At 34.5% G+C, this 16459-nt stretch overlaps 1 long non-coding RNA gene across 1 annotated transcript in view; it reads right to left on the reverse strand.

The window, feature by feature from the left end:
- LOC137490330 (uncharacterized) overlaps window positions 1–16459 on the reverse strand; it is a 144308-nt gene that overhangs the window by 42000 nt on the left and 85849 nt on the right. The window lies entirely within an intron of this gene.

Here is a 16459-nt window from a genome sequence, read left to right on the forward strand (position 1 = left end):
TTCCTTTGGCTTAATCCCTCATATTCAGGTGTTGCCACAGCAGAATGAACCTTCAACTACACTGGAACGTTTTAGACAGCAGATGTCCTTCCAGTCCCAACCCAACACTATGCTGGGAAATCCATCTCTCATTCACACACACTCATACACTACAGTAAATTTAGTTTATTCAATTCACTTATACTGCATGTCTTTGGACAGTGGGGGAAACTGTAGCAAACCCACTTTAACACGGGGAGCACAAGCAAACTCCTTGTAAAAATTAATATCAATAAATATCCTAATACAAAGAACTGCTAAATACAACATTTCCATCCGTGTAGTAAAACTCTAAGCAGTGTGAAGCATCAGCGATGTATTCTGATGGCAGGCTGATGAATCGGCTGTCAGTGAGATTTGAGAATTGGTGCAGTGGAAGTGTAGCTCACAGTAACGATTACCAGGGGAATTCAATACAGTTGACGACAGCCCTCTGCTCAGTGCCAACGAAATCTCAGAGAACTGAACAGACGCATACATCAGCCTGTCATCTGCTCATATGAAAGACAAGAGGGCTCATTTAGTGCCACATGTCACTCATGCATGTTTATAGATGCACCGTAAATTCAAAATCTGATCTGAGCTGATGGCTGGGATTTGAGCTGATGGTGTTTGTTTAACCATAATTCTAAATCTAACCCTCCATTAACTCGGCAGGTTTAAAGCAAAGCCTGATTTGTCAATTCAAAAGAACCAGTTGTGGAAAAAAAATGGTTGCTTAAGGCTATGGGTTAAATGGTATAAATACTGTTTAGTTTTGTGCACAGGATGATCGATTGACTTTATAAAACCGCAATGTAAGCCTGTGTCTAAGTACAGTAGCTGTTTTTTTAGCCAGTGGATTTAAATGCAAATGAGCTGTATCACCCCACCCACTGTTCCCACATGCATGTTTGCTGCTCATCATGTGTTACGTCAGATAAACAGCACAGTAACAGAGACACGGATGAAGCTGACAAAAATGGCAAATTTATTTGCAAAAAAAAAAATGTACTGTGGACATTTATACATGTTTTATAGAAACATGGCACCTATGTCAATCAATTTGGTGGGTGGGTGAAAACTACACTCCAACATCACATTAGCTATGTTTCCATCCAAAAAAAACCTTTATGCGCAAAACTGGATAATCGCATTAAAGACATGCGAATAAAGCAGCGTTTACATCCAATGGGTCAAAACGAACAAAATAGTCACTTCCTGATTAACTGGCGCCAAATATCAACAGTAAAAACGGAATTTGCCGCAATAGGAGAAGCTGTGTCAATCTGTTCTTCATCTGATAAATGACTTGCGCCTCAATAGGCATTCCGCTGTGACGACCCCGGATTACATTTTTTCTCAGTGGCTTTGGTGCATTTCTCACAACACTATTTACATTTGCACAGGTCATGCATTTCTCAAAACAATTAGTCATTTGTGCACATCCTAGTAGCAGTTTCTCATTCCTTTTAACAACTTGCAGATGCTTTCGGACATGCAACAATTGCTTCCATTAAACTCTCTGCTGTTTATAATATTATCATTTGCTTATGTCATGTCTGTCAAAATGAACTAAACTTGTAAATGCTGAATAGTCATTCCATATAAAACTAATAGTCCTCATTTCATTACTTGAGTCATTACATACAAAAATGTTGAACTTGTTGTCAAATTCGGTCAAGCAAAATTTATATAAAAAAAAAAAATTAAAACTATATTTTCCTGAAAATATCTTTGAAATTGAACAGTTTTATGAATGATTTACAGACCTGTGTATGTTGCAGGTTCAGTTTCGATATGTACTGCAATATTGTTTACAGTTATGCACAGTTCAACCCAAAGGAAGCTTATGCTTGTTGTATATAAAGGTGTGTTTATTCTTTTGCACAATGCTGTGAATAAATTAGGATTGTAAAGAGCAAATGCAGAGTAAAAATGTGAAACATACATATTCAGTGTCTTGTTCTCAGATACCTCACTAAATGCAGTGATGTCCAACTTTAATGTAGTTTTCAAATGGCTGTGCAAACAGTATAAAGTGCTGTCTTGAGCATTTTCAGGAAGTGTCACCAACATCTGACTTTTTTTGCATTGAAAAAATGTCCAGAGTAAACTGTCCTAATGAAAACATGACAAAGCCATTTGACTATCTTGTTCATAAACAATGGTGTCAGGACTTTTCATTTTGATGATACTGACTCTTTGATTGACATGGATACTTGCTTTTGAGGAATGAACTATCCTTTTTGAGCATGTGACACACTTTTGCAGGTTATCAGCTAGGTTTTGCAGTTTGCACTAATTGTTTTGAGAAATGCACTCACTGTTGTGCAGAAATGCACTGGTGTTGTGAGAAACGCACCAAAGCGACTTAGAAAACTGTAATAAAAGGATTAAGCTGAAAAGTAAATGAATGAATGAATTAATGAATGAGTATATTGCGATGTGACGGGGCGCCACCTGAAATCTTGCCTAGGGCACCAAATCGGTTAGGGCCAGGCAAGATCATATGGCTACCAAGGCTGCAGTTAATTTGCAGTTATCTGCAAATGTATATTTTCTAAACAAAAGGATTATTTTATAACAAACAAACATAATTTAGATGTTACTTTTGAGAGTAATGTCTGTGTAAGTCAGTCTTCACTGTTTGCGAGGACATTGTTTCATAAAAATATAATTATTTAATATTAACCAAACCTAGATGTACATAAAGCAATAAGATAACATTGATATGATAACATGTGACAAAATAATTTATTAAAGCAAATGTTTGATGTGGTTTGATAACTTAGAGAAATTCATTCATTCATTTTCTTGTCGGCTTAGTCGCTTTATTATTCCGGGGTCACCACAGCGGAATGAACAGCCAACTTATCCAGCAAGTTTTTACGCAGCGGATACCCTTCCAGCCACAACACATCTCTGGGAAATAGACACAATATCAAAATAAATGATTTATGTGAACTATTATACAAAAGTAATATATTCTTGTAATAATTTAATTTACAGAATTTACAACATTAGCTGGCACAGTCTGTTTCAAGACAGATCGAATAAATTATTTAATAAACTGTAAAAAAATATATAAATAAAAGAAAATCTATTTTTTTGTTTAGTTGGGTTTCACATGATGTACAAAAACTATAAAATAAAAGAAAAGAAATTAAAAAACAAAAAACACTGACTGTTAAATTATTACAAAATAATACCCACCAAATGTGGTGATACAGGTGAAGAATGTTGTTGTCCTCAAACCACTCCTGTGTGTGGGACTACTTTCCTGCATATCTTATCCAAAACCTTTTGTTTTGATCTGATTTCTGACTGATGTAAGCTGTGAAATAACTGAATTCATTTACCATTGTGAACTGTAATGTACAAGACCGGCCTAGAATGACTTTAGGTGTGAGTAAACAAAAGTAAAAAACACAACCTTAGTATATATATTATAACACTCACACATATTGTTTCAGGATGTTATAGAGGTGTGTGAGGAGTCAGTGGTGAAGAATTGAAGCAAACAGTTGGTGACAGGTTTGCTCAGAGAAAATGTTTCCATGTCACTATAAGACAGTTGTTCCTCAGAGCAAAGCTGGATACAATTTAACATCAAACATACATGAATCAGAGCGATCTTAAAATGTAAGATCAGTTAAATTTATGAATGTTTGATCCTAAACAGTAGTTTAATAAATGAATGAATGGAACTAGGACTACACACTATATACTTTCATCAACATTCCTCAATAGTCAAGTTGCAGTAGGTGTTATTGTTGACCACAAACCACAGTTTAGAAAACAAGGTATAATAGATATAATGTTTTTTTTTTTTTTTTTTTTCATGCATTTTAAGGCTTGTGACTGTGTGGGTATTTTTAAACACTTGATTTACGTATTGAAAACATTGATTTTAGGAACTGTTAAACATGCAAAAAAAAAAAAATACAATTAAAAATAAATAAAGAAAAACATACACATACAATATAAAGGTATCAAAACAATGGTATATTACAGTTTTTCTCAGTCCCTTTGATGCATTTCTCACAACACTATTTACATTTGCACAACAGTTCATGCATTTCTCAAAACAGTTAGTCATTTGTGCACATCCTAGTAGCAGTTTCTCATTTCGTTCAACAAATTGCAAATGCTTTAGGACATGCATCAATTGCTTTCATACAACTCTTTGCTATTTATAACATTACCATCTGCTTATGTCATGTCAGTCAAAATAACTAAACTTGTAAATGCTGAATAGTCATTTCATATAAAACTTACAGTGCTCATTTCATTACTTGAGTCATTACATACAAAAATGTTAAACTTGATGTCAAATTCGGTCAAGCAAACTTTATTAAAAACATTCAATCTTTATTTTCCTGAAAATGTCTTTAAAATTGAACAATTTGATGAATGATTTACAGACCTGTGTGTGTTGTAGGTTCAGGTCCAATATGTACTGTAGTATTGTTTACAGTTGTGCACAGCTCTACCTAGGAGTTTATGTTTGTTGTATATAAAGGTGTGTTTATTCTTTTGCACAATGCTGTGAATAAATTAGAATTGCAAAGAGCAAATGCAGTAAAAATGTGAAACATACATATTCAGTGTCTTGTACTCAGATACCTGACTAAATGCTGTGATGTCTAACTTTGCTTCAGTTTTTAAATGGCTGTGCAAATGGTATATAGTGCTGTCTTGAGCATTTTCAGGAAGTGTCACCAACATCTGACTTTTTTGCATTGAAAAAATGTCCAGAGTAAACTCATAATGAAAACATGACAAAGCTATTTGACTATCTTGTTCATAAACAAGGTGTCAGGACTTTTCATTTTGATGATACTGACACTTTGATTGACATGAATACTTGCTTTTGAGGAATGAACTATCCATTTTAAGCATGTGACACACTTTTGCAGGTTATCAGCTAGGTTTTGCAGTTTGCACTAATTGTTTTGAGAAATGCATTAACTGTTGTGCAGAAATGCACTGGTGTTGTGAGAAACGCAACAAAGCGACTGAGAAAAACTGTAATAGCAGGTGATACAAAGATACAAGATACACAAACTAAAGATTGTTATTTTGAAAAAAAAACTTTTCAGGTTTTCTCTCAATGACGTTTTTATAAACTGATTTTAAGAGAAGCACGTGATATGACTGATCACGGCTGGTCTTTTATCTGTAATCATCGATAAGCCAATTAGATTAATTCAAGTCCACAATAAATAGCCCATTACTTCCTTACTTCACCTTACTTCCTTTATCTTCATTTTGAGGAATCCCCTTGTCGACTCCATCTCCCCCCTTTCCTCCTTTATCAGGGGGAGCTATGGAGAACTAACTGATCTCAGACTCCCTTACATGATAACTGACCAGGCCGGAACCCAAGGCGCAATTTTCTTTGAGGTATCTGCTATCATACTAATTACTAATACTAACAACTAAGCAATATCTAAGTATGAACTCCTGAAACTATATACATATTTTTTAAAGCCAAACACTTCTTGTAACCATTGTTTAAAATGAGGGCTTTCTGTATTTTTCCAATGATGTGTGAGTATTTTAAAGCATTTGAGCACAATAAATTGTAGCTTTAACAAAGATTATTTATATTTAATTGGTAAAGACCATACAGTCAAATGACTATTGCTGCTCATTTAAACTAGTTATTTAAAGTTAGTTAAAACACAATTCTTAGGGCTTTTTGGAACAACGTAATTGTTTTATTTTCAATCCACTTGTTTAGTCAGAGCTAACTTAATCGATTTATGTTGGGACAACATAAAGGAATTGCATGGAACCCATCATTTTATACAGTATTATAAATAATAGTGTTATTTTGTTTTACGTTTGATTTTTTAGTTTCTGTATCTGAATATTGTTAGACTCCACAGAAAACCTGTGGAAAATCTGTGTTCAACTGTATTTATGCTTGCTGTTTGTTCATAATATTTTATGCAGATCCACACCCCAACAAAATCCACTCAATCATTATACAATAATGAATTCTTTCCAAACAGAGCTGTTCAAGTCATGGGGTGAAATTGTATTCATTTCCCAACATATATTTTAGAAAAACAAAATATCACAATATCAGATTTTTTTCTCTCAATATCACTCAGCCCTAAAATGAATAATTAATCTGCAGTCCTCTCTCAGAATGGACCTGAAACAAAATCAGTGAATATGTCCCTCACTCTCTCCGAATTTATCCTTAACACATTAGAATCTGCTCTCTGCTATAAGTTTCTCATGTCAGAGAGTTCAGTCTCACTCGCCCAGTTCTCTGCCATAGTGTCTTTCTCAGTTAGCGTTAAGAGTAACGCTGTGTACAACTAACTCTGCAAATTCAGTCAACCCTTGCAGTCAGTTTCAGTCCAAGAGTAGCAGTCCAAGAAAATCGCAAAGTACTCCTCAAGGTTCCTGCTTCACAAATAAACCCCCAAATTGGCTCAAGTGGAACATTCTGTAATTTTCACCTCTCTTTATCATTTTTTCCACACTAAATTCAAGCGTCTAAAAAGCCTCAGGAGCTGCTCGTGCGTTTAAAAGCAAGGGTTCAGGAAGAGGTGAGTGCGTGTGAAAGTTTGCATGAGGTTCCACCAGCCATAAAAATAACAAATTGCAGTCTTAGCTCAGTCCTAACAGTCTCTGATTGAAGAAAATACCAGTTTAGTTGAAATGGTCCCCAGTCATGAGTCTAGAAGCACACTCTCATGAATCGCCGCTCTCTTTTTGTACTAGTAGAGTTTTAGGCACCTCTGTGGCGAGCTTTCTGGCAATTCCACTTTAGGATTATTGATACTTTCAATAATGAAAGCGACTCAAAGCTCTTTGTGCTTCCCCGGCTCAGGTGAACAGAAGCGAAACACTACACACACACACACACACACACACACACACACACACACACACACACACACACACACACACACAGTGTTGTCGTGTCAGGTTGTCTCCATGACAGTCCCTGAGAGGGCTGTTTAAATATTTACCTGCTGAGGTCCTGACGGATCATGCTGACTTTTGTTTGCATTCTGATCTATTTAATACGCTTACACACACCAGAAGACTCACTGAAGTACCTCTCATTCCCCATCACAAACACAAGCAAGCATGCAAACACACGCACACGCAAACATGCATGCACAAACAGGATACCACTTTACACAGTTTTAAGCTGTTAGCTATTGGCAAGCCATTTCTTTACAGAGTTTAGAAAAGTGCTTAACTTAAGTGGTAACTTGAAGTCACTATGAAATAATATGGATCATTTGTATTTTTAATGGAAGTCAATTTTTATTCATGCAGATCATTATATTTATTATGCATGTGCACCAATATCCCTTTACCTTTGCAACAGCATCTTTTCTATTCTACAGTGAACTGTTTATGGAGATTGGACAACCTTTCACTTTAGTGTAATATGGTAATATTGTAATTTTGTAATATTGTAATTCTAGTTTTGATGATTTGTGAGCTGACATTATCCAGTAAGGCACCAACTTTGCAACCCTTCTTCCCCGCCCTCAAACAACAGCTTTAAATTCATATTGAAATTCCAAATTAATTTATTGTATGATGAAGCCAATAAAAATGCAATTTTACAAACAAGACTTAAGTGAAATTTTTGTAAATCATTACTTGATTAAAGCATAGATAAAATAGACATAATAAGGAATCATTCTAACATAAAAAAGCATAAAAAGAATGAAAAACACAGTATATAATATTCATTCATTCATTCATTCATTTTATTTTTCGGCTTAGTCCCTTTATTAATCTGGGGGCGCCACAGCGGAGGGAACCGCCAACTTATCCAGCATGTTTTTATCCAGCCAAATCACCCTGCAGCCCAAGACCGGTTACTCACTGAAGCTAAGCAAGGCTGAGCCAGTTCAGTACCTGGATGGAAGACCACATGGGAAAACTAGGTTGCTGTTGGAAGTGGTGTTAGAGAGGCCAGCAGGGGCACTCAACCTGCGGTCTGTGCGAGTTTTAATGCCCTAATAAAAGTGAAGGGAACACTATACTGTCAGTGGGCGCCGTCTTTCAGATGAGACTTTAAAAATCCCATGGCATTTCTTGTAAAGAGTAGGGGTGTAACCCTGGTGTCCTCTCCAAAAGTTCCTAAATCGGCGCTTATGATCATGGCCTCCCAATCATCCCCATCCACTGAATTGGCTCTATCACTGTCTCTCCACTCCACCAATAGCTGGTGTGTGATGAGCGCACTGGGCCAGTTGTCCTTTGGCTGCCGTCGCATCGTCTAAGTGGATACTGCACACTGGTGGTGGTGTGGAGAGACCACCCTTCTGATTGTTAAGTGCTTTGGGTGTATGGCCATACGCGTTCAATGTGCTATATAAATACACATTACATTACATTACAACCCATCTCTGGGAAACTATATAATATTCATTAAATATATTAATTAGGCTTTCATTTGGCAATGTTATACTAATTAAATGAGAAGTAATTAGCTATCTATCCAAAGATGTGAATCTAATTTAAATGTTTTCTTCCTTTAATAAATGACTTGCGCCTCAGAAGACAGGCATGGAGCACGGACACTCCTGACAATCTGAATGTCATTAATAATATAATAACCCTGATAGTGAAATGGTTAAAGCATTTTAGAACAACCAAAACAACATTTCAGATGTTTTACAATGTGCTATGACTGCTGGTTTATATATTTGCACACATTTTCATCATCACATGATCTCTTATCACAAAATCACTTGACCTTTTTTAGTGAGCATACCGAAATTTGTTCGGTAAAAATGTTTCCATCGCAGTTAATGCGCATCTTATCGAATAAAAAGTTTATCCTACCCGGTTACAGTTTTTTATGCACATGTTCAAAATTTATGCACATCTTGGCATTTCCATCAATTAATTTATTTATGCGCATATTCAAAATGTGCAATTGAAATAGGTGGATTAAAACATACAGTACTTAGCTATTGTTTTGAACCCACAGAAATGTAAATACAGAACAGAAGATAATTTGCTTGGATTGCTGGACTATTTCAAGCATTCTTTAATTCACCTGTTGTAGCATATCCATGCTAATGTAAAAAATTATCTGTCAAAATGCTGTAAACTAGTTTTAAATAAAAATCACCAGTAGCTACATTTCCATTCACCTATTTTTATGCTCATTTTAGATATGCGCATTAAAAAAATCAGTTGATGGAAACACAAAGTTGCACATAAATAAGGAAATTGTGCATAACTTTTTATTTGATAAGAAAAAATGCAACACATTAACTACAATGGAAACACTTTTACCGAACAAATTCCATTATGCACATTAAAAAAAGTAATGTGATTTTTGTCATAAGAGATCATGTGATGATAAAAATGTGTGTGAATGGACAAGCCAACAGGCTGAGCACACTGTAAAACATCTGAAATGTTTTAGTCATTCTAAAAACGCCTGAACCGTTTCAGTATTAGTGTTATTATACATTAATTATCTCAAGAACTGTCAAGAGCATCCGTGTTCTGCATCTCATGCCTTCAAACTCACCACACAATAATTGCGTGTTGGCATTCTGAGGCACACGACATTTATTAAATAAGGAAAAAATTCACGCAGTTTCTCCTACCGCAGCAAATTCTGTTTTTATTGTTGATATTTGGCGACAGTTAATCAGGAAATGACGATTTTGTTCTCTTTGACTCATTGGATGGAAAGGCTGCTTTATTTGCTTGTCTTTTATGCAATATTCCAGTTTTGCACAAAGTTAATTCACATTTTTGGACTGAAACATAGTTACTCTCAACTTGCTCTGATGAGTTTCAGTACTTTTCTAATAAATGCATACAATGATGAACACTTGTCATTATTTAAAAAGTCTTTTGTGATTCCAGACATAATGGACAATATGAAGTCATTAGGGTTTAGTTACTCAAGTAAAGTATCAAATATCTATAATATAAAAACACTTATCTCTGTAATAGCTTCAACTCTCTGATGTACAGTATATACACCAGCATCTTTTGAATTGCTCACTCACTTTCATTCACTCTTTATGCACACTGTGCAGTATTTTCATTCATTAAGATGGAGATGCTGCCACTTTGACAGATTTAGAGTCATAGTTATTTATCCATAACAGCCCTTAACCAGAACAATAACACTGAGCTAAATAGAAAAGTACAAATATTGTTATGTAGACAAAAGTAAATGCCAAAAAGATTTGTCAACAACATAGCTGTCACTTGCATGAGACCACAGCAATATAATCAATCCAATATTTCAATCAATTAGTTTTATTTAAAAGTTCACTGATATGTATGACACAACAGGGAACAAAATGCTCACAACTTCCAAGTCAAGCCATCTTTAAACTGATCCAGTTTCCTAATTTTATGATTGCTGTGTGACTTGAGCTGATCCCAGAATGGTACTGATGTGCATTTCAGACTCTTTCCGATTACCCAATATGGTAATTTTCATTCGATCCCCTGAAGCTTTGACTGCCTCTTTGAGCAGATTGGGTTATGGGGAGGATGAAAATTCATTTTCTGCCTGCGGATCTGTGCCTTGTGCAGGTATTAATAATAGAGATATTAAAGCTAATATCACATAACTGACTTCAGCGTATCTTTGCCTCCAGTCAGAAATACTTATTACTGACAGGAATATATCAATCAGTCTTACTGACCCATACACTGTACACAATTATGACTGTAAAATAAGACAAATATTGGGAAAATGTCACGTATACTGTATGTTGATATTACTAACTGAACAATCAATGTATGCTTGGTATACACTACCAGTCAAAGTTTGGGGTCTGTAGGATTTTTAAATGTTTTAAAATAAGCTTATCCTACTCACAAAACTGCATTTATTTCCTCAAAAATACAGCACAAATTGTAAAATTGTAAAATGTTTTTGCACTATAAAATAACTGTTCAAAAGTAGTTTATAATTTAATTTAATAATTCATTCCAGTGATTTTAATGATGAAATTTTAGCTTCATTACTCCAGTCTTCAGTCACATGATCCTTTAGAAATCTAACATTAACTATTTATTATTGATATTATTATTATTATTATTATTATTATTATTATTATTATTATTATTATTATTATTAATCATTCATTCATTCATTCATTCATTCATTCATTCATTCATTTTCTCTTTGGCTTAGTCACTTTATTAATCTGGGGTCGACACAGCGGAATGAATATCCAAATTATCCAGCATTTGTTTTACGCAGCGGACACCCTTCCAGCTGCAACCCATCACTGGGAAACACCCATACACTCGCACACATATACTACAGACAATTTTAGCTTACCCAATTCACCTGTACCGCATGTCTTTGGACTTGTGGGGGAAACCAGAGCACCCGGAGGAAACCCATGCAAACGGGGGGAGAACATGCAAAGTCCACACAGTAATGCCAACTGGAAGCATTAACTTACAATATCTGCTACAAAACAGAAAATATTACTTTAAATTAATATAAAGCATGCGTATTAGCTAATAATATTATTGAAATTAATATAAAAGTGAATAAATATATATTTACACACATATTCTCTCAGGCAATCCATCTCAGTATTTGTGAAACAAACATCACTACTTTTTATATACATTTGTACTAAATTAACAACATACTTTACGTGCCAATTTGCACATAACAGCTGCACATATAACGTTGTATATGTATACCCATACACACCTTGTCAATTTGTATACTGTATTTGCATTTACTACTTCTATTTTAAAATATATTTAATATCTGTTTTTTGTCATACTGCCGCACAGCAGAAGCTTTTGTCGTGAAAACAAATTCCTTGTATATGTGAACATACCTGGAAATAATGCTCTTTCTGAATCTAATACATGTGTAAATATGCAATTCAATTCACCTTTATTTGTATAGCGCTTTTACAATGTAGATTGTGTCAAAGCAGCTTCACATAAAAGATCGTAGTAAACTGAAACAGTGTCAGTCCAGTTTTCAGTGTTTAAGTTCAGTTCAGCTTAGCTCAGATCAGTGTGGTTAATAATCATTACTGAGAATCCAAACACTAAAGAGCAAATCCATTGATGTGCAGATCCCAAACCATGCAAGCCAGTGGCGACAGCGGCAAAGAAATAACTTCACCAATTGGCGAAAGTGAAGAATTGAAATCCAGGCTCAGTTGAATAAACAAATTCAATGGGCTATATGCAAAATGACTTAATTTTCAGCCAGGCAGCCAAAGGGCTTCCTGTAAACTGTCTTTCCATTACAAAATTGTCACGTTTAAAATCTGTTTTCTTTGAAAAACAGTGATCTTCACTGCCTGTTAGATATATGATATGAAGTGGGTCTCAGTTCAGACAAGATGCACCTCATTAAATTTCATTTCCCCCTACCATGTGTAACCATGGGGAGTGACACAGACAACTGAGTTTGGATCCACTTGCAGGTTTATTTGGATAGTCAGGCAAGCAATGGTCAATACGGGTGCAAACAGGTGAATAAAGGCAATCCAGAAATGTAGTCAAAATAACAGGTGAGAGGTCATAAGACAGGCAGCGGACTAGGACAAATGGCTAACAAGGCTAAGGTCTAAAGACAGGAAACCAAGACAGGGATAACGCGTTGTAATGTCACTTTACAGCTAACAATACTCGGCAATGTGAATGAGTGAGTGTGTTGCTTTAATAGTGTGTGTAATCAGTCGTTGACAACCCTCAGGTGGTGCGAGTGCAATCAGTCTAAATGAGGAAGCATGTGGGAGTGTGAACGGAGTGCATGTATGAAAATGTAGTCCAGAAATGACGATTTGTAGTCCATGGTTATTGGGAATGAGATCCAGCGATCTTATGAAGTACGATCACTGGTAATCGTGGCACCATGTCTTTAAAATATGACTATTTATTTTACCTCAGTATTTTCAATGGAATTTCTGCGCTTGCCTGTTGCTACTGACGATGCTAGTGGTTACAATGATCTTTCATCTCGTTTAACGATTGAACAACTAAATGAATGCTTAAGTCTGTTTAACTGAATGTATTGTAATTACATTACAACATCAATGCTGTAAAAAAAAACCTTGTGAAACTGAAAAGAGTCACATTAAGCTTTCCCCCGAAGTTTATCATTGACTTTAAAACTCTAGCTGTGCATAAATATGGATTTTTAGCTGTGCACAAATATGGATTTTGTGTAACTGTAGGTTATAACTAGGGCCAGCTGGAATCTGCGGACATTTTTGCGGAATTTTAGTAAAAATCTGTGGAATTCTGTGGAATTTTTTGGGAGTATCACAACTAAAACCTTAATATGTGAAATAAAAAAATTATATATTTTAAACTTGTATTAAATGTTAAAATGCAAATCCAATTAGATTCACTTTATTTGGTAAGCAAAGCAAGTCTCTCGCATAATATATCTACTAAAAGACAGAACATTTTACAGTACAAACTGCATTGTACATAAATCAGATGAGTATTTTCATAATAGTCAATAATGTTATTGAAATTAATTAAAAAACTGAATAGATATAGATTTACACACATTTACTCAAGTAAATAAACACAATCAATGATGGGCTAAAAATCTGCGTAAATCTACGGAAAATCTGCAGAATTCTGCAAGCGCAGGTTCTGTGTGGGCCTAGTTATAGCTTAAAAACAAATTCATTTAAATGTATAACAGTCTCCAGAAACATGTAAACATGCTTTTTCACCATTATAATAGCTAAAAATGTTTCTTGAGCACCTAATTTAGCTATCGCATAATAAATAATAATACAAATAATAATAATAATAATGTTTTAAAACAGAAAGCAGTTTTTTTGTAATAATACAAAGAAGATCTATTCATTTAGAAATTGTGAAATTATAATAATATTTGCACGAGATTGTTTTTGTTGTATTTTTGGTTAAATGCAAAAAACATCTTTTCGACCTCAAATGTCTGTACTCACTTTGAAAGTCACTTTGGATAAAAGCATCTGCTGGATGAATAAATGTAAATATAAAAAGTCTACATGCACGCAGAATTTGGCTGAACAGCTTGCAAAATTTTACAGAAAAAGCTGCATGTGAACAGATCTTTTTTAACAGATGCCTTTCCCCTTAAATCCATGTCAAAAAAGTAGAGAAAAAGCTGGAAATTAATTCTTTTCGCAAAAGAAGGATATAACATGCTTGATATTCCATGGTAATTTAATTTCTTGTCAGGAAAATTAATAATGAATGTCGGGAAGCGTTCCTTCTCTTTCTTTCAGTCATTCGTCACTCTCTCTCGGCTGCACACACCAGCAGCTGCTTTAATACTCCTTTGAATTAAGAAGAAAATACCCTGAGTGACTCATACACAAGACTCGCCAGATACCAGCTTAAAAAATTCACATCTGTACCACTTTCTGCCATATTTTGTGTGCAGTTTGGAGACAAATTGCTTTTATTTCTCATATCTAACGCTAAGCTCAAAGACAAGTGTTACTGAAGGGTACTGTCATTTAATTTATATTGTATACAGATTTGTGTATATTAAATTCATTTTTTTTTTTTGCCAGAAAGAAGCTTTAGAAGTCTCAGCTCTGACACAAACCCAACATAATGCAGAACAGAATGAGAGCAATGTGTTCCTTGCTGTGAATATGACAGGAATGCTTTTCTGTAGATAATCATTGATATGCCATGGTATTTCATGCAGCAAAGTGAACAATCTGTTATTTAGCTTTAGAAGCAAAAAACATGTCTGCTGCTAATGTGATTAAAAAGTGATAAAAATGGGATTTTCTTTTTGTAAATGAAGTATGTAGTGCAGTTCTGGAATGAAAAAAAAATAGTCAAACAAAAATGTTTTTGGGAAAATTTTTTTTACAGTGGGCTGGAGTATCAACCAAGTGGGTAAGGAGAATCAACCAAACTAAACAATAATTTTTAGTAATTTCATGAAATTAAAAAATAAATAAATAAAAAGGTATTTGATTTTTGACTACGAAAAATTCTGCTAATCCCAGACAAATTTTTGTGGTTACATTTTTTTTTTTTAACAAAGTGAGCCTTATTCCTTATCTGCGCCCTTTGAAGTGACATTGCACAGCCCAAACTCATTGGTAAATATGTGCCTCACAGCGTTCGATTCAGCAAAACATAAAATAGTACTTTATTTGACAATAATAAATACCTGTAGATATCATTATTTTGAAAAAGATTTAGGCCATTTAACTGCCCTGTCGTGTTCATTTTACCTAGAAACTTATGTTTTTGCAGTTTCACAAAAATGTAGGCTAAAGCATGCACTTCCAATGGACCTGCATGTACATTATAACAATTTGGAATTTGCTATTTGGAATATCTACTGCTGAGCACCATAAAAGTCCACTATATGGAGAAATGGTGAAGTTTGTTTTTTGCCACTGTTGCCACTGGTTTGTTTGGTTTGGGACTTGTGGAGCTGCACATCGATGAATTTGCTCTTCAGTGTTTGGACTTTCAACAGTGAAATTTAAACCACACTGGACTGAACTAAACTGAACATCAACACTGAAAACTGGACTGACAGTTAATTAGAATGATTAAGGCAATTTACTAGAATTTCAACGTTAAGCTGCTTTGACACAATCTACATTGTAAAAGTGCTATTGACATAAACATCAATTGAATTGAATTGAATTGAAAAAAAAAACTGCATGCTTTCTTTAAAATTATTATTTAATTATATAAATTAGCATATTAAAAATTGCTAAATTTAATTTCAAGCATTTTATAGGATAGATGGAAAAAACCCACCTTGAAAATTGACTGTTAATCTGCTCACCCTGGCAGCCAAGATGTGGCTTTTCTGCTTCAGTACAGCAGAACATTAAAGATTTTTTTAACTGAAACCATGGTCCATGGTCAACAAAAATCAACTGTTTTAGACATTAAAAAAAATAAAAAATAAAAACTGCCACAATAAATATGAAAAACATATAAATACACAGGGCAAATTTAATTCATACTCATGGATCCTGCAGATGTTTTCTCAGCACTCTATAGGGATGATTAAAAATGGTGTTAACAATGCTTTTGTTATGCTTTTTAACAATACTTTTGTTGTGCTTTTTGTTATGTTTTGTATGTTACCATATATGAGTAATTGTGTTAAAATTGGGGTAATGCATAAAAACTTACGATCCTTAATTAGAAAATGTGGGGTATCTGGACCACACAAATTCTTTATTTTTTAAATTGAAGAGACTTAAGTTAGTGATTTGGTTAACACACAATTTGTGTTTAAAACTAGTAATAAATTACTTCCAAAATGCATACAATGTTTTTGAAGAAAGACAAGGGGGATATATTCAGAGAGAATGTGTGTGGTGTGAAATTATGCAACAGTCTGGGACAGATTCTTAAACATTTTCAGGATATTAATAATTTTAAAAAGTTGTAACAGCAATACAGGTGAATGAGAATA

This window comes from Danio rerio, chromosome 8, assembly GCF_052040795.2.
Source record: "Danio rerio strain M-AB ecotype USA chromosome 8, GRCz13ab, whole genome shotgun sequence".
Classification (NCBI taxonomy): domain Eukaryota; kingdom Metazoa; phylum Chordata; class Actinopteri; order Cypriniformes; family Danionidae; genus Danio; species Danio rerio.